Genomic DNA, 27,343 nt, shown 5'->3' on the forward strand with positions numbered 1-27,343 from the left:
TCCCCCAACCTGTGCAGTCCCCCCCCTCCCCACTGCACTCCTGCACCCTCTCCCAGCAGAGGAGAACTACATATGCAAAGAGCACAGGGCCCATTGTTTCTGTTCAAAGCACTTGACTGAGGATAGGAGAAAGTGAAGAGTTTGAGGGTAATAATACAACTGATGGGAAACAGGCCCTTGGAAGAAAAAAGAAACACACACACAAAAAGATTAAAAGGAGGATCCAATTGACCTTGCTTCATACCCTCCATCTGCACTGACAAGGTCACTTTGAATCTGTAACTTCCTCTCTGGAGTTATACATCTGTAAAACAACTCAAAATTGAGAATTCAATAATAAGGAAATTGAGGAATAGAGGGACTTGCAAGCTCAGGTAATTTGATGTAGCACAGTCAAGTATGCACTGGAGTATTTCAGTAATGTGTACTTAAGTGATGATATTTTATATAAATTGTTTCATTTAGTCCACACAGTATTAGCAAGTAATATTAATGATGATTAATATTGTTATTAATAAATGCATTAGTTTTGTTAGTATTAGGTCCATTTTAAAGATGAGAAACTGAGGCATGGAGAGATTTGCAGACTTGACTAAAGTTACTCAGTAGGTAACAGAGCTAGAATTGTTTTTCAGTACTCAACATTGGGGTTTACTACATTTTTGAGACAAAAAATTCAAAATTACATTTATAATTTTTAATTAGCAAGTCAAATGTTTTTAAGGGATAGCACACTCCTTTCCTCTTCCTGTTGTTAATTTGTTTAAGGCCTGTTTCTGGGAAGATAAGGTCTGGCTTATTTATTTTTTTTTAAATATTTCATTTATTTATTACAGAGGGAGAGAGAGAGAAAGCATGGGAGGGGAGGGTCAGAGGGAGAAGCAGACTCCCCACTGAGCAGGGAGCCGATGCGGGACTTGATCCCAGGACCCTGGGACCATGACCTGAGCCAAAGGTAGATGTTTAACTGACTGAGCCTCCCAGGCACCCCGGCTTATTTATTTTTTATTTATGTTTATTTTTTTGGTCTGGCTTATTTTTTTAAAAGAATTTTTTTAAGGTTTACAAAAAAATTGAGAGGAAGAGTAGAGCTAGAATTTTAAAGCAAATATTTATATGGCATTTACTATGTCCCAGGGACTATTCTACACAATTTATAAATATTACCTTTTTAATCTCCTTAAAAACCTATGAGGTAGCTAATATTATTAATCTCATTCTATAGAGGAGAAAACTAAGGCAGTAAGAAGTTAAATAACTTGCCAAAGTCACAGTGAGTAACTGGAGAGCTGGAATTTGAATCTAGATAATTTGTATCCACAGTCTAGGTTCTTTACCACCACATGTGCTGTGTCTCAAAAACCATCCAGGTCTCTTAGATGCTAAAATCCTTGTATTAACTACTATAATAGGCTAAAAATATAAAAGACAAGATTGATTATATAATGTAATTATTAGAAAAAAATAACCATGCTTCTGAAATTCTTGATTACATTTAAAAACAGAAGGAAACATTCTCCCATGATATTTAGTAGAAAATTCTGGAACTGGCTAAATCTGTGACAGTATTTAAGAATGAGCAAAACAGGGGCACCTGGGTGGCTCAGTCAGCTAAGTGTCTGCCTTCAGCTCAAGTCATGATCCCAGGGTCCTAGGATGGAGCCCTGCATCAGGCTCCCTGCTCAGCAGAGAGGCTGCTTCTCTCTCTCCCTCTGCTGTTTCCCCTGCTTGGGCTCTCTCGCTTTCTCTGTCAGATAAATAAATAAAATCTTAACAAAAAATAACGATAAAAATATTATAAAAGTAGTTATAATCATATGTGACTTATGAAAAATACTTCAGCAGAAAGAGAACATTGCATCAAAGCATCATGGTATTAAATATTGAATTATTATTGAATTATTCATATTATTGAGTATTTCTAGCAAATGTTCAGTAAATATTTGCACAGATCCTCAAGAAGATGCAAGACAATGTGGTCTTCTTTAAACAGAAGTCAGCAGCTGTAGGAGAAAATGATTAAGATAAACACACAGATGGAGAAGAAAATGCAAATTATAACAGCGAAATTAAACTTGTCCTTTGAGACAGTAAAAAGAAGCCATAAAATTCCAGAACAGAACTGAGTAAACCTAGGAACAGTACTAGTTGTGATAGTAACACAGGAATACATTCCTTACTTGAAGATTTGGCGCAAAAAAAAAAAAAACCTCATCAAGTTTCAGGCAAAATTAATAAAAAGTAATTGACACCCAGGATAAAGGAAAAGCAATCATCTAGGAAAGAAAAGCAAAATATTTATAAATGGGAACATCAAACTGATATTTCATTTCTCCTGTGCAAAATCAAATGGCAGGAGAAAGAATGGAAGTAAGATATATAGCTATGTGGAAAAAATATTATGAGCCCCAAATTCTATATCTGGGCAAGCTACTGGTGAATATGAGGAAGAGGAAGCCACTGAAGGATATGCATGGCTTCTGGAAATAAAAATGCATTTCACTGAGTGAAAAGAAATAAAAATTAAAAACTCAAGTATGGGAAGAAATGGTATTTAATAAAACTAGTAGAACATACAGTATATACCACTACATATCTTGCTAAAATTGCAAAAATAAAAATAAATATCAAATAAGGCTCCTTCTTAAAAAGCAAGACATATGATCGAAAGAAGAAAATAATCTTTGCATAATATAAAGAAATTGGGAGATGAATGGGAAGATGAACAAGAGAGAGTTCTCATTTCTTTTTATAAACATCAATATGATAAAACTGAAAGAAAAACTGAGGATCACATTTGTACATAAAAAAATACAAATAACTATGAATAGAAAAAGAATGCATAACCTCTAAATCAGTGGAAGAGGAAAAAAACCCAAAGAACAAAGATAGAAAAACATTAAGAAAATAAAAGAAATAGCAGGAAGAATGAAAAAACAAAACAACATAAATTGCGGGACCTGGGTGGCTCAGTCAGTTAGGCGTCTGCCTTTGGCTAGGGTCATGATCCCGGGGTCCTGGGATTGAGCCCCGAGTCCGGTTCCCTGCTCAGTGGGGAGTCTGCTTCTCCCTCTCCCTCTGCCCCTTCCTCCACTCATGCATTCTCTCTCTCAAATAAATAAATAAAACCTTTAAAAAAAAAACAACAGCATAAACTAACATAATAGAAGAAAATTCAAACATATCATCTATAATAAATATTATTCATGGGTTAATTTAATCCTGTTGATAAGATACACACTTAAAATAAGCCAGACTTACAGGTTAAAAATGATTATGTACAAAGATACACTAAATATTTCAAAAAATTTTATATTACTACCTTAAGGAGAAATAAAGAGCTTTTTCCAATACATGAAAAAGAAATGAATACTCCAATAAAAAAAGTCAACAAAGAATAAGAACTAGTAATTTCCTACAGAAAAAAATGAAAATAACCAATAATCACAAGATAAACAATCTAACCTCACTCATGATAAAGAAATGTAAAGTGATGGCTACTTTTTAATTCGGCAAAATTTTTAAAGGACGTTAATACCACCAATTGCCAGTAAGCATGTGAGCAAACAGGTTCTCTCCTCCTCTGTAGGAAACCTGAGGGTAGACATCAAAAGCCTCAAAAGGAGCTTTCCTTTTGATAAAGCACTTCATTTCTAAGAATTTGTCCCAAGTAAAGGTAAGTAAATATGTGTGTATAATTGTTCTTTATCATTACACACTCAGCACTGGCTATACACAAACGTCAAGAGATGGACAGTTTGTTAAATTCTTATTACTCATCCATTCAGTGGAATATGAGCCATAAAAATAAAATTCTTGACACATAAAATCATCCAGATTATGTAGTTGAGTGTAATAAAGCATGTTTCAAACACCATATGTATTATATGATCCTTTTGGCTAATAAATACATACATAAGACTTCAAGGAAATTATCTTTAAGGTTATATATGCATGGTATATATTCATGGTAGAATTATGAGACTTTCAGGTTCATTTTTGTTGATCTACATTTTCTAGTTTTGCTATGCTGAATAGGTATTACTTGTGCAAAAAAAATTAAAAGTAAATTAAAATTATATGTAAAAGAAAGTCATTATCGCAGATGCTATATTTCATTTCACAGTTACTGGTTCTCTGACCTCAGAGATCACTTTGATTCCTCCTCCCTCTATCTCCTCCAATATCCAAATGAAAACTGTGTTGTTTGGATTTTTCTCCTTAAAAATCCTCTGCATCTCCCCCCTCCCACCAGCAGCATTGCCCGGTCTTAGATCTGGACTTACCATCTCTCACTCAGGTTTTTACAAAGCCCTTTACTCGTCCCTCAGCCTCCATCTCTACTCTTCATTCCACCATGAATGTTGCTGCCTGAGCATCTTCCTAAAATATAAATCTGATCAAATAACTTTCTACTTAAAAACTGCACCAACAGAATGAGGCCCCCTCTCTTCACTCTGACATATAAGGACATCTTTGATATGTCTGCAGCCTTTCTGTATGTTTGCTATAAGGAATCAGTGAATTCCATATCCCAGTTAGAACCTGCTTCAGAATCAAGTGCACTACGCCTCCCCCATCTCAATTTACCGGACTTGGGAGTTTGAACAACTACTTCATTTCTCTGAGATTTGGTTTCTTTGTGTGTAATATTAATAGTACCTTCCTTATAAATTTTGTTGTTTGAATTAACTGAAATAATGTGAGTAAAGCAACAATATCTGGCATTAATTTTAGAAGGTCCCCAGCTCTTAACTTTCTGGACAATAAAAGAGGTAATTATACTTCCTTCCTAGATGTGTTGTGCCTGGTAGATGCTCTGGTGCTTGGTAAATATTACCTCTCTTTCTTATCTTCTAGTTAGCTTCTGCCTTTGCATATGCTTTCCTTTGTCTGAGTGAGCCTCCAGCATCCTTCAAGACTAACTCATTCTTCAAAGCTCCTCCAACTTTTTCAGATTTTGTTGGCTTCACTGCTGAGCCCCCAGAGTACATTACCCTTACCTCTGCTCTGGCACATGTCACACTGTATGTAACACATGCACTTGTCTCTCTCTCTCAGTGGGCAACATGCTCTTGTATGTTCAGAGAGTCTTCCAATGATCTGACCTAGTCATTAGCCATCCCAGTTCCTGACCAACAGTCACTCAATCAAAGAAGGGCAAGGGAAAACAAGCTTTGTTGGAAGGTGGAGGTGGGTTTAATGTGGAGGGAGGACTAAAGTCAGAGAGAATAATAATTGGGTGAAGTAAAAGAACACTGGACCTGGAGTCAAGACAACCGAGTTGCAACCTTGGCTCTTCTACTGAAGAGCTACGCGGTCACTGGCAAGCGACTTTCTTTTCTTTTCCTACAAAATACAGAAGTTACAACTAATGATGACTATGACCTTTTCAATGCTAACATTTGATGTTTCTATAAATAGAATCATACTAGAAAGTAAGTTAAAGAAATCTTCCATATGAGCAGTCATATTCTGTTTACAGATTTTATAGTTTATTTTTAAAATAATATTACATAAAAACAAAGTCATCTTAACAATATTACCCTCCAGAACGGTTTGAGTAATCAAGAGTTGACAACACTGGATAACAGTGTTTGGATAAAAATATCCCAAAGTACATTTGGAAATGTATTGTGAAATTCATAATGATAATGGAAAACAGACTTGAGGAGAACTATTTAAAGGCATTGCACAATTCTAGTGGGAGAGGTGTAATCAACTTCTTTGATACCCAAGGGGGGAAATTCTTCATCTAAAACCAAGCAAAAGTTGAAATTGAAAAGAAGAAATAAAACTGTGGTTTGAGCAAGTTTCACAAGTGATGGTAAAGGGCTGGGGTATGTTCTTTTCCTTTAAATATTAAATGTTTCCTTCCTGGAAATGTCCCAAATATTATTTCTTAATTGCTCTCTTAGTTGTTGGTAAAACAAGCACTTTCTCTTTTCAGAAACATCTTGGCGGTTATCAGCTACGATTACTGGAAGTGTGATTCTTGAAGCTATCACGTTGTGCTAATGTTAGATTTTTCTTCAGCTGACAGTGCAATTCTTTGACTGAAATAAATTAAAATGTCAACCAGTCTGGAATTTGTAAAATACAAAGAAACCTCCATTCTCTCTAATCCATCCTATCCACTAAATATTAATTTGTTAGATGACTATTTTAGTTAATATAAATAACATATACAGTAGCAAATACTTTATAAAATTCCTTCATATACATAATCTAAGATTGATTTTTAAAAATTTAGTAAGTATTAAGAGCCTCTGTCCTTGCACAATTCATCTTCAAAGGTTAATAAATTCCTTTGAAGAACTAGAGTGGTAAGGTAGCTGCATTCAGACTGTGCGCTACACAACTCCAAGGGTGCCCATTTGGGTAGATTACAATGCCATTCAAGAGTCATGCAACTCGGGCGCCTGGGTGGCTCAGTTGGTTAAGCGACTGCCTTCGGCTCAGGTCATGATCCTGGAGTCCTAGGATCGAGTCCCGCATCGGGCTCCCTGCTCAGCGGGAGTCTGCTTCTCCCTCTGACCCTCTTCCCTCTCATGCTCTCTATCTCTCATTCTCTCTCTCTCAAATAAATAACTAAAATCTTTAAAAAAAAAAAAAAAAGAGTCATGCAACTCAAAAGCCCTAGTTTCTGCTCTATCTAGGAAGGGCACCAAGCAAGTATCTGGGCCCCCTGAGAAAGGCTCTTTATTCTTACAACATCAGGCTCCTTCTCAACTTTATGGATTTGATCTGAATAAGGAATCTGTTCCTACAAATAGCTGTGCTAGAATTTTGAGCACAGGGATTCACTGCCCTAGAAGAGAACCAGTTTTCCCCACGCTGACCCAGTATTGTCACAATTATAAGACAAGCATACATGGCATGCATACGAGGAAACTTGCTTTTACGAGACAGCCAAGATCCTTTCCGTGTTCATTAATGAATTAGATAGGAGGCTTTTAACTGCCTTGGATACTGCACAACTGAATCTGTGGTAAATGAATTAGCATACTGTCAATCTTCCCACGATTGGTTAGCTTATTTGGCTGAAGTACAGCGTATCTGGACAAAATTGTGAATTTGAGCAACTGTGTGGTGCCAAAGCAGCAAATGGATCACTGGCTGCAGAAGGCCACGTTGCAAAGAGAAGCATCTGCTCAGACTGGAAAGGAGATTACTGATGGATCAGGACAAGTCTATCAAAAAACAAAAAATAAAACCCTCAAAAGACCATGTCTTAAAGAGGATGCATCAGCAAAGTAATTATTATATTGCTAAGAATTAATATATGTCACACAGATAGAGAGAGAGAGAGAGAGAAATACAACCTGGCTAAGTACAAAATACTTAGGCAAAGCCTTTTTTGTTGGAAACTCCGTGTTCTTAATCGTCTTAAGGTGTTTACTGTCTGGACGAGAAATGTGAGATCATCCTAAGTTTTACAACAAAAATTTTGTGGGCAAGCACTTTAAGGAGAGGCCACTGGAGATTTTAACATTATCTTTAACCCTGTTTATTCTTTCTCAAATAGCCAGTAACTCAGAATCATATAAAGAAGAAAATAAAATTTACCGTAAGCTAAACCATATTGGTAGGTTGAATCCAATTTTTTATAATTATAAACAACTTTCCCTGTTATTTTTTTATCCACCGAAAATTTTTTTCTTAAGCAAAATAATATTAACTTTTTGAACTCATTAGCCTATTGCCAAATTACTTGGTATTTCCATTATTTGGACTAAAAGTATATATCTTATTGTACTCTCACCAGCACTTGGTATTAACAGTTTTTAAAATTACCAATTAATCAGGCCATTTTGGAGCCTGTGGAGGCCTGCTGGGAGCAGGACTCCTAAAATGACAAAAATGCCTGGAAGGTTATGGTCCAAGGCCATTTTTACTGGTTTCTGGAACCAGAGGGAGCACACAGCCCTCCTTAAAATGGAAGGTGTTTATGCTTGAGATGAACCTGAATTCTATCTAGGCAAGAGATGCACTTCTGTGTATAAAACAAAGAACACCACAGTGACTCCTGGTGGAAAACCAAAACCAAAATCAAACCAAACCAACCAACCAAACAACAACAACAACAACAACAACAACAACAACAAAACCAGAGTAACCTGGGGAAAAGTAACTCATGCTCATGGAGACAGTGGTATGGTCCATGCCAAATTCCAAAGCAACCTTCCGGCTAAGGTCACTGGCCACAGAATCCACGTGATGCTGTACTCCTCAAGGATTTACACTTACTGAAATAAAAATGTAGAAGTGTTCTCTTGTAAATAATAAAATAAAATAACCAATTAATCAATTATTTAAATGTGAAATCCTATGCATTTCAGTGCAACAGGGTTTCAACTTCAACCTAGGGTGGATCTATCTCTGAGACTCAAACACATATAGATCTATTGCTTGAAGAACTTGAGAACCTTCTGGGAGAAAACTTCATGCATGATAAGGGTACTGTTCAAAATATTACAACTCAGAATGACACGATCATTGATCAATGACAATAGACATCAGCTGTAGCATCAAGCAGACTTCTACAGACCCACTCATCTGCCAGATATTACCTCTACAGATGCTGGACTATGGGACAGGCACAAGTGAGCCTGGAAAAGGGGTCAGATCAGTAAAGGAACATTTAAGACACTTAGGGAAGTAGCTATTCACCAACCAGTACATAAGTATTCCAATATCCTAACCACATTTACAACTGTACTAATGCATAATTGCTGAATATTAGCCTGACCTAAGGAAAGAGAGAAATCACATATTTTGGATTTAAGGAACAACCTTGGCAGTAAGAAAGGCAGAAAAATTCTGAGAATGGTTTGGTGGTTGTTGTCAAATTCATTTCCCTGTGGTCTTACAAGGAGTGGTAAATTACGAGTCACGTCTTAGGCCATACTTGCCTTTGATATTCTCCCTCCCTCATCGTCTCTACCTCACTTCAATAAGACTTTAAGATCTTCGGGAGTTTGGAAATGTGGATATCTGTTGTTTTCCACGTCTACTGTTGCTACACTAATTTAGGACCTTATTATTTTATGATGCTGTAACCTCCATACATACAACTCCTCTTCTAGGTTACTCCACATTCAATGATTTCTGTCCACAGATGCCAAATTAATATCCCTGTAACACATCTTCAATCACACCCCTTTCGTGCTCAGAAATCTCCAATGGCTTGCAGTTGCCAATTAACCAAAGGCCATCTCTGCAGCCTGGAATTCAAGTCCTAGTACAATCTAGGTCCTACTGCCTAACTTTCTTGCCCAGAACCCCACTATGTCCATAGATTTAGCCCATTCACACATCCATACAAGCTACTGCTAATATCCACCACCGGTCTGTACGTTCTGTTCTCCACAGTGGTACCTCCTATTTCTAACTGTCCAAATCCTATCATTCAAACCCAGCGCAAATCCCATCACCTCCATAACTAAAAGTAAACATTTTTAGAACAGTTACAGCATTTTGTATACCATATATGTCAGATCATTTTAATTTTCATTTACACTCAGTTGCTTGGAACTGGATTAACCATAAAGCTTTGTTCATGACTTCTGTATAGTTATTATATAGCTCCATTTCATAATAAGCTTGTGACTTCTGTATAGTTATTATATAGCTCCATTTCATAATAAGCTACTTTAAGGCAAATACTGGGCAACATTCATATCTTCCAAAATACCTAAAAGATACTGGATAGTTAAAGGAGTCAATGGATAGATTTAAATGATTCCCTTCTGTAGTTTCCATAAACCCCAATTTAGAATGATCTCTTCCACCGGCATTCATTCTGATATCTGGGTGGTCTAGTCTACTGCACCTTGAAGTAGTCCACTCATCTAGCAATTTTTGTCCTTCCATCTTCCCATATTAAAGTATTTGGATTGTTTTCTGAATAATCTGTGTGTAAATAAAATTGCAAGTATTTCACTTTGGCAATTGCAATGCTTTCAACACATTAAATTTCACCATGTCACCACCTTTCTCCCAGTTCATCCATTAAAGTAGGGTGTGGTGCAAAGGATCAAGTGAGAATCCCTGGAAGAGAAGTCTGGTAATTATTACTGGCTCTGACACTGTCTGCCCTTCTCTATGTTATATAACCAATTAAAGAACTGGTTTTTCCATTATGATACCATGGGTGATCACGTTTGTAACCAAGTAGTTGTAACACTAAAATTTCATGACCCTCTGTAGGGATGAGAAGGATATGACAGGTTAACAGGATACTGGGGATAGAGAATAAGAGGGAACTCTATCTGTACCCTTACAGACATTGTAGTCTTACAGGGACGATTAAAAGGGGCAAAGTACCACGTTATGTGACAATGCATAAGAGAGACATTACCTCGACTTGAAGCAGGGGTGGGTGGTCAGCATTTTTGGTCAAAGTGATTTCAGAGTGAGACCAGAACCATGCACAGACATGAGAAGTGTAGGCGTAGGGGGATGGCATTCAAAACAGAGGGATCAACACGTGCAGGCCCAGAGGCAAGAGAGAGCATGCTTGAAAAAACAAGCATTCACGCTGGCTGGAGTACAGAGGGGTGAGGCTAGAAAAGTAAGTGGGTGCCAAAACCATGAAGACTGGATAGGCCACATTCAAAAGCTAGGAGTTTATCCTTAAAAAATTGAGAACAATGACAATGTTCAAGTTAAGGTACGTGATAAGAACACTCTGGGTGATTCTGGAGAATTATTTTGAAGGACAATAACATTTCATTCAAACACATGGTATGATTCAGTCACTCCCATTTTTCCCTCTACATAAGGATCATTTCAGAACCTTGAACTATGATGAATGCTTTTTTTTTCTTAATGGCAAAAGAAAAAAAAAAATCAAGATTTTTCTCTGTAACTTTTTCTAAAGTTGTTATCCTTTATTTATTGGTCATTAGTTATTCTTTTTCCATTTTACTTTTGGTTTCAATAGAAATAAGTCATCATTGGGCATAAGATGTGGGAAAAACAGACATCACTGTGTTTCCACAAAAGATGTGCCTAGTTAACACATAAAAAGCAATACCACTGTTGAATTGATACAACCAACATGGAAAAATGTGTCACCAGAGAAGATATGATGCACACAAAAAGTAGAAGAATCTGTTTCTGAGAAGATAGAGATGTACTTTTTCTTAGTCTTCCTGGTAAGACAACTAAAAACTCTGAATGTTACATAAAAATAAATGTAAAATGACACTAATAAAAAGGCAGACCACTAGGGACCTTGAGAACCAAAGCCCAACATGGTAGTGAGTTCCTTGGGCTTCTTCTTTCCTCACACATCGCAGACTTAGGGCTAGAGAAGCTGGCCATCCAAAACACCAGTGGGAATGGACAAAAAAACCCTCCAAAACAACAAAATACTGTTCTCTCCAGCCAAAGGATGAAGAAATGGCAGTTAGGACACTTTTAGACAAGAACCAGTCAACTCCTCTACTCCAGCCAAACACCACAGAAAAACTGTGGCCCAGTGCAGCCATACCAGGCAGAGACCAAGAGGGAAGTCTAGATTCCAATCTTGCAAAGCTCTAGCAACCACCACTCTCACCCCAACACCTCTGGTAGAGTGGTATCAGAGACGACCAAGTAGAGAGATGGGTCTTTCACACCAATGGAGCTGACAGGGGTGAGGGTTGTGTCTCACTTCCACACTCACCTGGAAGTAGCAAGGGGTCTTTCCTCACCCTCTCTGGAGTGGTGTCAGAGTTGGCCCACGGAGAGTCAGAACTTTCATCACCACCAAGTAGCAAAGAGGTCCCCTCTTTGTAGTGTCTGGGGAGGTCATGTGGGGAACAATGAGGAGGCCTTCCTAGAGCCAGAAATTCCATCCACATCCAGCAGTAATGAGGACTCATATACATGTATCAGTGTCAGTAGGGGCAAAATGAGGAACATAGATATCTATGTTCACTTGGCAGGAATAAGACAATACTCGTCATCCCTCTTCCTCTGCTGAGGGAATGATTATATAACAATCTTGAGATGACAAAATTATAGAAATGTAGAACAGATTAGCATTTGCAAGAGGTCAAAGTGAGGGCAACCAGGACCAGAAGGGAAGTGTTTGGGGCTCTAAAAGAGCACATTATAAATCCTTGTGGTGGGTGGGATTATTTTGTATCTTGACTGCATCCATGTCAATATCCACAGTGTGATATGACATTATAATTTTACAAGATGTTACCATTGGGAGAAACTAGGAAAATGATATAGAGGATCGTTCTGTATTATTTCTTAAAACTGCATGTGACACTACAATTATCTCAAAAAGAAAAAAAATGTGATAATTCAAAAGCAAAAGGCAAAGAAGCAAAATTTCAAGGTGCATCCAAAAATTTCCAAGATTGAGAAACCGGATTTTGGAGTCTGGGGCACTAGGTCACTACACAGGTGTGGCTGGTCAGCGGTCAGGGATATTTCTTCATGCCTAACTACTGTTTTACAGATACCTTGAACCATGGAACATTATATGATGAAGAGTGTACATGAGTATTAGAATGACTGGAAATTAGTATTCCTCCTGCATAAATTGACCTTATTCATATATCAGTTTCAATAAAATTTTATAATTCCTCATGAGGGTCACACAATTCTCTTTCAAATTATTCTTAGGAAATATATATTTTTTTCTTATTATTGTGCATGGAATGTTGTAAGATTTTTTAAACTTAATGTCTCTGCATAAAAATTTATTGATTTTGAAGTATTTATCTTGCTACCTTATAAATCTATTAATTCTAGTGATTTCCAATTTATTTCTTTGTATTTTCTAGGTTAAGAATAATACTGTATACCCAGTAAAACAACTCTTTTTTGATTAAAATATTAAATATTGATGGTGAAACAGTAAACTTGTTTTACTAATGTTTATGGTTGTGTTTGCAGTATTTCACATATAAAGTGCATTTGATTAATTTTTTCTTATCACTTGATTCATGGTCCACGACATATCTTCATACACCTGCTTCCATATTTTGACAAAATTTCTAAATCTCAAGTTTTAAGGGAAAATTTCCCAAATACTAACATTATGCTACAAACAGTAATAGTGATTTGCTTTATGTATTTGTTAAATAGTAAAAATCCACAACATTCTGGAACGCTATCTTGCACTGTTATATGAATTAAAATACTTCTCCAAACCATCAATACATGCAAATAGCTTTACACACACACACACACACACGCACAAACACACACACACACACGTGCGCCTGTGACACAGTTTTAGTACATTTGGAAAATAATGTCAATAAATAGATAACATAAAAGAGATAAAATGTGTTATTAGCCACTTCCTATGTTGAACTCAGCCTTCCAGATGGCTTGCTTTGATTCTAAGCCAGTGCTTCTCAGGGTCAGTAGACTTGTTCACCTTCACTTCTCCAAAAAAGGAATGGAAAATTCTCAGGAAGTTGGGAACCAAGCAGAGTTTCCATATGCTGTGTTCTAGTATCTGAACATGCAGTGTGCTTTATTTACTCATTCATTCTTCACTCAAAATTTATTAATGCTTACTCCAAGTCCCTGTGCCATGTCACAGAGGCTATTAAAAAAGAAAGACACATGAATGTAATCCTGCCCTAAAGGGATTCATAGAATATTAAAGAAGAAAAACCTACCCCAAATGATCATACTATATAGTGTTTTAACAGAAAGAAGGTATTTAAGAAAACCAAAAACTCTAGCTCTAACTCATTGCTACGGCAATGAATCTATGGAAGAAGGGATAAAAGGGAAAGTTTCATAAGAAAAGTGAATTTGTTGTGAATCCTGAAGTACTGGTAAGAAATGGACAGACAAGATGTGGAAGATTCTAGGTAAAGGGAACAAGGCACGGAACCATGAAAGGCGCTGAAGTGTCTGAGGGGCCACAAGCGGTTTGGGGCATAATAAGATTATGAAATGATCATAATTAAGAGATAATTTAACCCTAGTAGAATCGTATGGCTTTGATATTTCCTCTAAAACTTTACAAAGAGATAGAGTAATGCTTTTTTAATCTTATGCTAAAGCATTAACTCAGTTTGTCAATACAGAACACAGTTTATCAATCTCAGTACTATTGGCATTTGGAACTTGTTGATGACTGTTTAGTTACTGTAGGATATTTAGCAGCATCCCTGGCCCTTAGCCACTAGATGACGGTAGCTCCTTCCAGCTGTGACAATCAATACTGTCTCCAGACATTGTCAAATATCCCTTAGGGGGCAAAATCGCTCCCTATTGAGAACCGCATCAGTAGAGTATAATAATTTAAATTTATCAAGCACTTACTATAAGCCAAGCATCCTAGCAAGCTTTCTGCACACATTATCTCATTTAATTTTTATGACCATCCTGCTATTATTAACCCCATTTTTATAGACTAGAAAACCGAGGTCCACAGAGGTCAAAGAACTTACCCAGAAAAACACAGTAAGTGACAGAACTAGGATTCATGAGTAGAGTTCATGCCACTAGCGGCAATCAATGACTATTTAGATTTATATATCTAAATCTATATAGATAAATAGATATATATCTTACCACCAGCAGCATTTAGCATACTACATGGCACATCATGATTTCCTGAGCCTGATTTCCTATAGCTTGGGCTATCATTTTCAAATTACTAACATTGCCTATCTCCAAGTCATCTAATATTTAGTAAGCACCAAACCCTGTACAGACCCCACAGAACCAAACATGTGGGATGCTAAGCCACAACTTAGAAACAACAGCTTACTTTAAATATAACCTGAAATGGGCGCCTGGGTGGCTCAGTTGGTTAAGCCACTGCCTTTGGCTCGGGTCATGATCCAGGAGTCCCTGGATCGAGTCCCGCATCGGGCTCCCTGCTTGGCGGAGAGTCTGCTTCTCCCTCTGACCCTCCCCCCATCATGTGCTCTCTCTCTCTCATTCTGTCTCAAATAAATAAATAAATAAAAATCTTTTTAAAAAAAATAAAATTAAAATAAATATAACCTGAAAAGAGCAGCAAAGTATTTCCGGATCATTTCTTTGATGGATAATAACTGTGCAATGAGGGCTATGGATTGGACTGTAGGCAGTCATTACTGAGTCATTACTCAGAGGCAGCATGAATTCTCGAATCCAAGAGAGCTGGGTCTGCATGCTAACTTCTTTACAGTTGAATGACATTAGGGAAACTTCTTAAATTCTTTAACACTGTTTCCTCTTCTGCAAATGAGGAATGTAAGTAGGCAAAAACTTTGCAAGAGGCGTGTGGTTGTGGCATGAATCATTTTGAGGAACAATTTACAGAACCTCAACATGGACAGGTACCCTTACGTAAGTTGATGTACCAGAGAAAGCGTCTAGAGTACCTTTTCGCAACTGCCCTTCATTCACCTTTCAAAAGAAATGTGTACTTTTCATCCCTTCTAAATCTTACTAGGATGCATTGTCCCAAGGCAACAAAGCTCCCGCACGATTCAAACTCTTGATACCTGGAGAACTTCCCTTAATTAAGGTACAATATGCAAGTCCTCTAAGAAACGTTCCTTGTTTTACACATATTTCAGTTAAATATCATTATTTCCCGACATTGGAAATGGAGTATTTTGGTTCATTTCTGGGATGTTCTGATTTCAAAAATATTGTATGCTGGGGAAGTGGGAGTAAAGGCATTGTTCACTTACCACCTTTTCTTTTCAACTTCCTGACTAGTGTCAAAGAATATGTCACTTCTTTAGAAGAGTCTGATGAGGACAAAGCAAGGGAGACAATATCCATGAGAAACACTGAAGGTGGCAGCAACTTATTCTATCCAGCTGAGAAACTAGAGCAGGCTCTCTGCCTTATTTGTCAATTGTGGAAATCTAAAGTAATATGCTGGCCACCGGAAGGTGCATTAGCTTATTTAGCCTTTTTCTCTCAGAAAATAAGTCCGATTTGGAGAACAGATTTAACTGTGTGAAATATTTTCACAAACAGGTTATATATAGATATTTGTCCATAGATTAAATAAGCTAAATCTATGGCTCCAAGATTTTGGTAAGAATATACTAATGCACATTCTAAGGTAAAATAATTTTATCAGAAATTACTGGACTACTGAAGGTTTATTAAAATTTGTATTGTTTTGGGGCGCCTGGGTGGCTCAGTTGGTTAAGCGACTGCCTTTGGCTCAGGTCATGATCCTGGAGTCCCGGGATTGAGTCCCACATCGGGCTTCCTTATCAGCAGGGAGTCTGCTTCTCCCTCTGACCCTCTTCCCTCTCGTGCTTTCTATCTCTCATTCTCTCTCTCTCTCAAATAAATAAAATCTTTTAAAAAAATTTGTATTGTTTTGATTTTCCCAGATGTGATTAGATTAAACAAAGCCCTTCCACGTGAAATAGTAATGGGTAGTCTTTTAACATGTCCTAGCAAAGAGACTTTGTGAAAAAATGAATGATTATAATGATTGAAATGATTGGGTAATAACTCCTTTTGCAAGTCAAAAGTATTTCAATTCTTCAATTTCAATAAAATTGGAAAAGGACCTAAGGGAACAGTCAGCTAACAGATCATCTGCAGTATTTTTTTTGATGATAGATAATTCATATTATTTTTTGCACACACTCAGGAGGAACTCAAAGAACTGAGTGACATCAATATAACACAACTCTTTCAAGTCCAATCTACATATTTGTATGAAGAAGGTTTTCAGCACTAAAACCTACAAAAATGAAAAATAGAAATGAAATTGATGTTGTATGCCCTATTATTCTAATAAAAGAAGTCCATGGACACATGAATTAATCATGATCCATCTCATGAAGACATGAATCTCCAATAGCAACTTATTTCTACAGGTAATAAGTATCAAAAGGAATAATATCTTTGACAAATTTTATACAAATAACACTTATAATAATAACTCAATTGAACAGCAATTTTGGTCACAGAAAATTTAAAAATTAATTTCAATATATATCCACAACTCTTGTGGCAAAGAAGCAGAATTCTGTGATCAATAAAAGGCTTTAGAACATAAAAATACACTGCATTTGATGGCCAACAGACACATGAAAAAGTGCTCAACATCGCTCGACATCAGGGAAATCCAAATCAAAACCTCAATGAGATACCACCTCACACCAGTCAGAATGGCTAAAATTAACAAGTCAGGAAACGACAGATGTTGGCGGGGATGCGGAGAAAGGGGAACCCTCCTACACTGTTGGTGGGAATGCAAGCTAGTGCAACCACTCTGGAAAACAGTATGGAGTTTCCTCAAACAGTTGAAAATAGAGCTACCATACGATCCAGCAATTGCACTACTGGGTATTTAGCACAAAGATACAAACGTAGGGATCCGAAGGGGTACGTGCACCCCAATGTTTATAGCAGCAATGTCCACAATAGCCAAACTGTGGAAAGAGCCAAGATGTCCATCGACAGATGAATGGATAAAGAAGAGGTGGTATATATACACAATGGAATATTATGCAGCCATCAAAAGGGATGAGATCTTGCCATTTGCAACGACGTGGATGGAACTGGAGGGTGTTATGCTGAGTGAAATAAGTCAATCAGAGAAAGACATGTATCATATGACCTCACTGATATGAGGAATTCTTAATCTCGGGAAACAAACTGAGGGTTGCTGGAGTGGTTGGAGGTGGGAGGGATGGGGTGGCTGGGTAATAGACATTGGGGAGGGTATGTGCTATGGTGAGCACTGTGAATTGTGCAAGACTGTTGAATCACAGATCTGTACTTCTGAAAAAAATAATGCAACATATGTTAAGAAAAAAGAAAAAGAAGAAGATAGCAGGAGGGGAAGAATGAAGGGGAGTAAGTCGGAGGGGGAGACGAATCATGAGAGACGATGGACTCTGAAAAACAAACTGAGGGTTCTAGAGGGGAGGAGGGTGGGGGATGGGTTAGCCTGGTGATGGGTATTAAAGAGGGCACGTTCTGCGTGGAGCACTGGGTGTTATGTACAAACAATGAATCATGGAACACTACATCAAGAACTAATGATGTAATGTATGGTGATTAACATAGCAATAAAAAAATTTTAAAAAATACACTGCATTTGAATTAGGTGGTGCAAGTAGAATGGAAGAGATCTAAGAAAACAAGCAACCAAGCAAAGGTTCTGCTTTGAAAACAGCTGCTTCACAAAGGGATACTACTAGAAAGAATCAAATTTGTTATAGTATTTAGATTTCAATGGGTACATTTAAAAGTGATATAACAGTTTTGTTTTAAAAGTCAATACGGGGTGCCTGGGTGGCTCAGCCAGTTAAGTGTCTGCCTTCAGCTCAGGTCACGATCCCAGGGTCCTAGGATGGAGCCCCGCATCAGGCTCCCTGCTCGGCGGGAAGCCTGCTTCTCCCTCTCCCATTCCCCCTGCTTGTGTTCCCTCTCTCACTGTCTCTCTCTCTGTCAAATAAATAAATAAAATCTTTTTAAAAAATAAAATAAAAGTCAATACAGTATTATGGAAATATCATCTTTTAAAATCCTGCTGAAAATTTTCCAATGGCTGCTTTCGACAAGGGTTATATGGGTTTTCAATTTTTTAGGGGTTATGTGAGCAAAATATTTAAAGACTACTAATTAGCAGATGTTAAACGTTTTCCTTTGCACCCTTTTCATTGTTACTGGAGTTACGGGGCCAGGGAATAGAAGGAAAAAAGATAAGGTTTTATAATGATATCGTAGCAGGAACTGGTTATAATCTGTATTTTGACAATTTTAGAATGCTGGATATATTTTTATGAGTATTTCTAAAAAAAACTCAAAACACTGACTTTGGGAGGTTCTGGTTTAAAATGGCAATTATAAGAGGATCCTGCGCTCACCTTGTCCCAAGGACACATGGACTCTGCAGCTACATATGGAACAACTTCCTCTGAAAAAAATCCAAAACCTGAGCAACCCCTATGCGTCAGGCCCATATCAAGGGACACAATCTCACCACAAACCCTGTCCCCGCCCAGGGTGACCCACCACTTCGAGGAAACTCAAAGCCCAGAGATTCTCCATGAGGAGTGAAGGGTTTGAACCCCACTTTGGGCACCTGAACTCCTAAGAACTGCACCTGATTGATGAGCCCCAGAAACAGCTAGCTTTGAAAACCAAGCAGGCTCAAGGCTCACATCCACAGGCTGCATAGGACTGTAACCAAGAGAAGCAGCTCTCACGGGGCTCCTGCCACATGCCTGCCCCCACTCAGCGCAAGCAGCCCATCCGACAGCACCCAGACGTCATGTGATGAGGCTCATTTGCTAACCTTAAAGGGCCAGCTTGAGGGGCAGGCATTTCACAGAGCTCACAGCTAGAAGCCTGCTGGCTGGCAGGCACCATCTTCACACTTGCTCTCATCAGTGGGCACCATCTTGTCTGTTTATTTGTTTTAAACACTAGGCTTTTTTTCCTTTTTCCCAGCAGGCACCATCTGGTTGCAGTCCCTTTGCCACACTCTACAGTGACAGTATGTCCCATCTGGTGCCCTGGCTTTGCAGCTTTGGCTCTGAGGCTGCCCCTTGATCCCCTGACTCTGGTGGCCCGGGGCTTGTGCTCCTGGGTCCCACAGATGGTACCACTGGGAGAGACAGTCTTTGGTAGGCTACCACCCCCAGGGCACCGCACAGACAGCAGACTGAAAGACACCCTCTATCCTTTCCAAGAGGCCTGCTGCTTGTCTTGGAGCTTGGCCTGCAGGCATAGGTCTCAGGTTAGGCACACCGAGGCCTACTGCTCTGAGGGAATGGAGGCAGGTAGATGCTATCTCAGCCTTGTGACAGCTCACCAATATCTCCCCCAAAAGAACGTATACACTCCACTGGAGCCTGAATTTTTACGACTGCCACCGAGGGGACACTTCTGGATCACCTGGCTCTGGTGGCCGGCAGGGCTTTTGAGAGCATTCCCACAAGCCTATCTATATTTGCATCCTTTAAAAGCTGCTGCCTGAGGGTCTGCCTTCTAATCGACCTGCAGTCAGATGCAAACTGAGCTCCTCCCCTTTGGGACACTGTCAGGTCTTGGCGTACCCTCAACAACTGGGAGCCACTAATAATAAAAATGGCTGCTTGGACAATCACAAAGTTTTGAGACAACCAGAGTTAAGGTTCATCTCCTACATGAGGTCATTCCCTCAAGACAGAGGTGGCTGTTTTATCTAATGCATAGAAACCAACACAGACAGTCAAGCAAAATGGAGAAACAGAGGAATATGTTTCAAACAAAAAAAAATATAAGACCTCAGCAAAAAAAAACCTTAATGAAATTCACCTGATACAAGGTCAAAGTAATGGGTCATAAAGATGCGCACTGAGCCCAGGAGAAGAATGGATGAGCACAGTGAGAACTTCAACAGAGAGACAGAAAATATAAGAAAGTACCAAAGAGAGGAGCACCTGGGTGGCTCAATCGGTTAAGTGGCCGACTCTTGATTTAGGCTCAGGTTATGGGTTTGAGCCCTGAGTTGGGCTCCACGTTGGGTATGGAGCCTGCTTAGGATTCCCTCTCCCTCTCTCTCCCCTGCCCTGCCCCAACACACGTGCTCTCTCTCTAAGGAAAAAAAAAGAAAGAAAAGAAAAGAAGGTACCAAACAGAAATCACAGAGCTGAAGAATACAATAACTGAACTGAAAATAAAATTTACTGACTTTGAAGTTTGGTGATGTTTAATGCATCTAATTCTATGCATTTCCCTGTTATAAAATCATGATAGACTGGAAAATGCACCACCAGGACTGAATACCTACCTTAATCAGTGGAAAACTGAACAAACTAGCCTACTCTAGGCAGCTGCTAACCATCCTTCTGCTAAAGCTGATGGTAACCAGTGTCAACCTGCTAACAATATTCCCTCATAAAAAGCAAATAGGAATACGTTGTACAGATTCCTTACACCTTACAAATTCATTATTAGGCACCGCTGGGGATGTTTTTGGGAAAAAAAAAGTCAGCTAAGCTCTGCTCAGAGAACAAGATTGCCAAATGTTTTGGTTTCCATTCAAGAATTTCTAGAGCTCTCTGTCCTCTCTCTTTCCAAAGAAATGACATAATATTTAGACAGGAAAATGTCTGTGTGCAGCATGGGGGTGGGGATTCATGTGCATATATTTACATGTATAAGATACTTCCACACAAATATTTTAGTGTTTCTTTTTCTACAGTGTATCCTCCTTTTATGAAAAATAATATAACTGGGGCTTCTGCTCGTTATCCAGCCCTCAGCCTTGGCCCTCATCCAGCTATAATTTTCAATCTGCAAATCATTCCAAATTCAATGAAATGGAGTCAATGTCTGCAAAGAAGCAGTGTCCTCAAGATGCCTATTGTTTTCATACTCTGCATCTCTCAAATCCCTTCAGGGGAAAGCTTAGAACATCTGCCATTGTTTGGATTTACAACAAGAGTTCACTGGCTATCCACAATAGATGTGATGATCTAGCTATCTAAAAATGACCACTCCAGGATATCAACCATACATTGAATTTGATTTTTTGTTGACAAAGTTTAACCAAATGTAAATATTTTACATTAAAAAATACATTGTTATAAATTTCTTACCATGTTCCTTTGGGCTAGGGATCCTGTGGTGCCCAAGGCAGACATGAAATCCATGCAATTGCCTGAGATTTCAATAATGTGTTCTCACCCATTTAAGATCCTGGTATTAAACTTGACCTCTTACCTACATCCTCTTTCTTGAGCACTCACTATACCTCTGAAGGTAGGCAATGGGCACACACAATGAATTTGTCAGTGCCTGTTAGAATCACTAGTCTGGTGAAGTAGGACAAAGACAATAGTTGGGTGCGGTGGGGAAGGGAACCAGAAGCATGAAAAAAGGTCTGAGGAACGAAATAGCATGATATTTGGGGGAAACTATAATGAGTTCCAGCTCTTAGCTCAGAGGGTAAATACAGGCCAACTTAGGCAAAGCCTTTATGCCAGGCTAAGAAGCTTGAAGTTTATTCTATGAATGAGTCATAATTAAAAATCATTAAACAGATCTGTATCTTATATAACTCATTTTCTTCTTTTCCTTCCTAGTATTTGGTTAAAACATATGAAGCTGCTATTTTATGGGTAGAAAATGATCAAATATTGATGACCTCATAAGGGTCAAACTAATAATTAACAAAATTTGAAACTGTATTTGTAATTGTGTGCTCATTTGTTAAATGTCTATCTCTATGGCCAGACTGTACGCTCTGGAGCCAGACAACTTGGGTTTATCTCTCAGCTCTACTAGTTATGTGACTCAGACAAGTTACTCAACCTCTCAGACTTTAAGTTTCCTTGTCTCTAAAATGAAACAATACTCCAGAGAGTTATTATAAACATTAAGTGAGTTAATATATAGCAATGCTTGGGAAGGGCCTGGAATATCGTAAGTGCTCTTTAAATATTAATTAATTATTACCAGTTATTATTGCTGTCATCCTCATCATCATCCGTATCACTGTCCAAATATGCCAGTGTTAAGGAAGCAGAATGAAGAAAGGAATGCCAGAGCTAGAAATGGAAGCAACACCTTCTTTTCATTAGACTCCACAGTTTCGCAATATAGTTCCCTTGGCTGAAGTTCAATTACTAATCCTAGAGGAATATCTTCTCAACTGTTTAAACAAGGACATGTAGGTACCTGGGTGCTTGGGTGGCTCAGGCAGTTGGGCCTCTGCCTTCGGTTCAGGTCATGATCTTGGGGTCCTGGGATCAAGCGCCGAGCCCTAAGTCGGGCTCTCTGCCCAGTGCGGAGTCTGCTTTCCCTCTGCCCCTCCCCCCACTTGTACTCCTTCTCTTTTTCTCACTCTCTCAAATAAATAAATAAAATCTTTTAAAAAAAATTCCATACCTGAATTTCTGAATCATACAAAATATTTACAGTAAATGAAACTGAGTTATGTAGGTTTTTTAAAAAACAAGATATCATAGACCTTTTATAAAGCATTGATTTATAACATCAACAAAAAGGATCGATACGCAAGTATTCCTGGCCTTTCTCCACTTGTGGTTCCCCAGAGGGTGATGCAGACTCAAGAGGAAAGAGAAGGGTAAGGAGTTTGAGTTAGGACTTGGAAAGCCCAGGTGTGCTTAAGTATGAGCGTGTGTGTGTGTGTGTGTGTGTGTGTGTGTGTGTGTGTGTGTGTGTGTGTGTTTGTAAGGAGGAATTTGAAGAGATAAGTACAAAAGAGCTATGGTTTCTAAGGGAAAGGATGATGAGAAAAGTGAGATTTTAAGAATTGCTATAGTCTATATATCCCTGTTTTGGAGTTGGAGAAAATCAAGAAAAGGACTTATACTATTTTGAAATTTATTTGGATTGCTGGACTAGATTTCTTTTATTGCAATACCTCCCTGAGACTGGACTATCTGGGGGATGGATCTGTAAGTATTACAACTGTGTTTCAAATTCTCTTTCCTTAGCAGATTTTTTAACATTAGTTGAACTTCTGTTGAATATGGTTTCTATGGTCAGCACTATTATACAAATGAATAAGACGTACATAAAGAAAGCATCTACCTTGGATTATCTATTTATTATATGGTCTTCACTTCTGTAAAACCTATTAGCACACACTCTCCAAGACCACCAGCTAAAAGCATGTGATTATTTTGAAATGAACTCAAGTTTTGAGCCAAGGGAAATCAAAAACCAGTTCAAGCATATTAAGAAATGCCTCATAAAATTGAACTCTTTTGACAAAGTATTACTTGTTAGTAACTTCTAATGAATGTCTTCAAGCTTGCATTCAAGTTAAAATGTTCAGGATGTGGAACGGATCCACAATGATTAAAATCTTTTTAATTTTTTAAATTAAATTTTAATTAAAATCTTTTAATGCATCAAGGTCTTGTCCGCAAAGCAGCTGCTTACCATGACAGTGGTGCTCAAGCCACTTCAAGCAGAGCCACTGGACAGTGCTTAGCAAAGTCATTGTTGGAGAACCCAGGCACCCCAGATTGCCAATCACCCAGAACAAGGAGGGAAAAAGAGAAGAGCACAGTGATAACCACAGTCATCAGCTTTCTTTGAAGTCTCACAGCTCCAGTGGAGACAATCTAGAATAAAGGAAGGACCGTACAGAGCTGGGAGACCTGCATTCTGCTTCAGCTCCACCGCTTACTTCCCATGTGATCATGGGATGGAGTTTCCTCATCTCCCAAGTGAGCAAAGCCCTTACAGTTAGCTCTAGCATTCTTGTCTATGAAATTAACAGATATAATTTAGCTCAGGATATTTTTTCCCTAATCAAAGCAAACAAACTCTACTTTCTTCAACATCCAGTGGCGCATTATCCCACTGCCTTCTCTCACTCAGGGTTCTTGATTTTCATTGGAGACTCATCAGGTCAAAATTTATTCCAGGGGCGCTTGGGCGGCTCAGTCGATAAAGCGTCCAACTCTTGATTTCAGCTCAGGTCATGATCTCAGTGTCACGGGATGGAGCCCCACATCAGGTTCTGCACGGAGTGTGGAGCGTGGTTGGGATTCTCTTCCCCCTCTCTCCTTGCCTCCCACCCCACACTCACGCGTGTTCTCTCTCTCTCAAAAACAAAACAAAACAAAACTGCATTCCAACCTTAGTAGGTGCAAGCCTTCTTGATGGTGTTCACCTGTGTGTCTAGATCTTCAGTATCCTACCACACCAAAGCTTTATAAAATACATGGTGTCATTTATCTTCAAGTATCTCATATGTGAGGTAACTACTTTAATATTCATTCATTAAATTTCTAATAATATTTATATTATCTAACAATAATGAATAATAATAAAAGTACCACTGATTAAGAATTGGTGTGCCAGATACTATCCTAAGTGGTCTATGTATATTCTCTCAACCTAAATATATATACATATATAAGATATATATATGTATACACACCTATACACATATCTATGTATTTCTATATACAAAGATATAGATGTGTGTACATATATAAATCTGTATCTATGTATATCTATCTATATACACCATTATTAGGCACATTTCACAGAAGAAACTGAGACTCAGAAGAAATTAATTGTCCAAAGCCACATCGTTTATAATTGGCAGAGGGTGAATTTGAGCCAGATCTTCCTGTGTTTTTAAACACTCTGAGCACAATTCAGTGTCTATGGTGTCTGAAAAGCAACGTATATAAGAAGCTATTTTCAAAAATACAAAATAAGCAGTGGGATATCTTGGAAACAACATAGAACTGAGAGAAAAGTGTCCTGGGTCCCTTTTGGGGTCCTGCTGATGGCTAGACAGGCTATCTTAAGCAAAATATTAATCTTTCCCAAGACCTCAATTTCCTCCTGTAGAGTGAGGGATTTCATGTAGATAATCTCTAAGGTTTCCCCTGGCTCTACAGAGGAATGATTTGGTTCTGAAAGGCATTGTTTCTACACTGAGGAAAAATACTCATAATTCCAACTCTTTGGAGCAAAAGGTAACATCCTCTCCCGGAGCAAGAAAACAGCTATCATCATGGGGCGCCTGGGTGGCTCAGATGGTTGAGCATCTGCCTTCGGCTCGGGTCATGATCCCGGGGTCCTGGGACCGAGCCCCATATCAGGCTCCTGGCTCAGCAGGGAGCCTGCTTCTCCCTCTCCCTCTCTCCCTGCTCATGCTCTCTCTATCTCTGCATCTCAAATGAATAAATAAAATCTTTAAGAAAAAAAAGAAAACAGCTATCGTCAAGACACCTTCAGATCTTAGTTAGAGGGACGATCTTAGTAGAATCTTCCCTACAGTTCCTTCCTTACAGCACTAGCCTTTTTACTTAATAGCACACATCACAGTTTGTGATTACAGACTGACTTGTGTGCATCGACTCTAAGTTCCCAGCAGCTGAGGACCATGTCTGTCCATTCACTGTCAAATCCCTGCCTGGTGCCTAGCACAGGGCTTGGCCCGAAAAACAAGCTCAATAACATCTGTCCACTGAATAGATTTTAAAAGGGGCTCATGGCTTTCAGGTTTTCAGTACTGGATGATGTAGAGCTAATATTTCTTTTTGCCTTTCCTAAAGAGTCTGGTAATGAGTCTTTCATGCCATAGGAAAGATGTAATGAGTTTCTCTTCTCTTAGTTCCTAGCATGTAGGAGAAGCCAGTGATGGGTGTGGTCTCCTACAAATATACAGATCATAGCATAGATGTTGGGGTTCCAGTACTCTTTTTCCTAACCCCATAGCCACAAATACTAAAGGTGACAATATGAACATTTGTATCAATACAACTATATCTCATTTAAATCTTGCATGAAAGGAAGTAGTAAGCTGAGGCTTATTACTTTAGGAGAAGGGATGGATAAATTAACCCTTTTGTGCTCGGTGTGCTTGGCAAGAACCAGCTGCAAAAGTACTCCTGTCTCCTCTGTGAGGCTCTAGTGACAGATCCACCCAACCTCACACATATTACACATTGCTGTGCCTTTCAGCCTGGAATGTACGACCAGGAGCAGCCACAGCTACTTGGGGAACCAGGGGTAGTGGGGGTTTGTGAACTGCCCCCTGTCTCATCCTGCCACTTATCCCTTGGGATGCAAGATTATAGGGCCGTGGAGCAGTGGGGGCTGCAGCCCAGCATGGCTGAGGCTCTTGGGCAGCCACTCGGCAGTGGCTTGTTGGCAGGGAACAGTTCAGTCTACAACCACACGAAAAGCAGACATGCTGACTACAGCATGGAGCAAAGAAAATGAGAGCTTCTGCCTGTGTCTGGTGGGCTAGGATGAGAGGGGGGAAAGGAGGGGGTGTTGGGGAGAGTGCCAAGCTGGGCTGTGGATGAAAGTGTGGGAAGATTCCAGGGGAGGCATTTTGCCAACTCAGAGGCAGTTGGGCTGATTTCTTTCCCCTTTCTTCTGCTTAAATGAGAATTCCTGCTGGGTGGGGTAGGAGCAGAGCCAAGAAAGGAGTGATTTGCTGGGTGAGCATGGATGCTTGGACCTAGGAAGTATGTGTCTGCCTGGTGGGACAAAGGCCAGGGGAGGAAGGAGAAATTAAAGGAGGGGAACTGAGGGGCAATGGGAATAAAGGAGAATAAAAGAAGAACACAAAAGGAAATGTCCTAGGAGGAGAAGGAGAAAAAAGGAAAGAGAGACAGCAGGTCACGTAGACAGGAGAGAGACACCTTTCTGCGCTGTCCAGCAGGCTTACCTACCTTCCGAATGTCAGAATAAAATAACGTTCACATGAAACAAACAGCAAAAGACCACATGGTATCATATACAGTAAACCTACTGCTCCTAAATTTTCCTGGTAGCTGTTCATTTCCATGGGAATACATTCTTCCCAAATAGCAAATGTTGTCTTTTAGGTAAAAAAGAACAAACAACGTGTTATCACAGAAAGCCACATACTACTTCTAAAAATTAGGAG

General features: G+C 38.9%; 1 protein-coding gene across 1 annotated transcript in view; it reads right to left on the reverse strand.

Moving 5' to 3' along the window:
* SVEP1 (sushi, von Willebrand factor type A, EGF and pentraxin domain containing 1) overlaps positions 1-27,343 on the reverse strand; it is a 193,149-nt gene that overhangs the window by 135,720 nt on the left and 30,086 nt on the right. The window lies entirely within an intron of this gene.

This window comes from Eumetopias jubatus, unplaced genomic scaffold, assembly GCF_037043125.1.
Source record: "Eumetopias jubatus isolate StellerSeaLion01/CBP00866 unplaced genomic scaffold, mEumJub1_p1.0 scaffold_15, whole genome shotgun sequence".
Taxonomy (NCBI): Eukaryota; Metazoa; Chordata; class Mammalia; order Carnivora; family Otariidae; genus Eumetopias; species Eumetopias jubatus.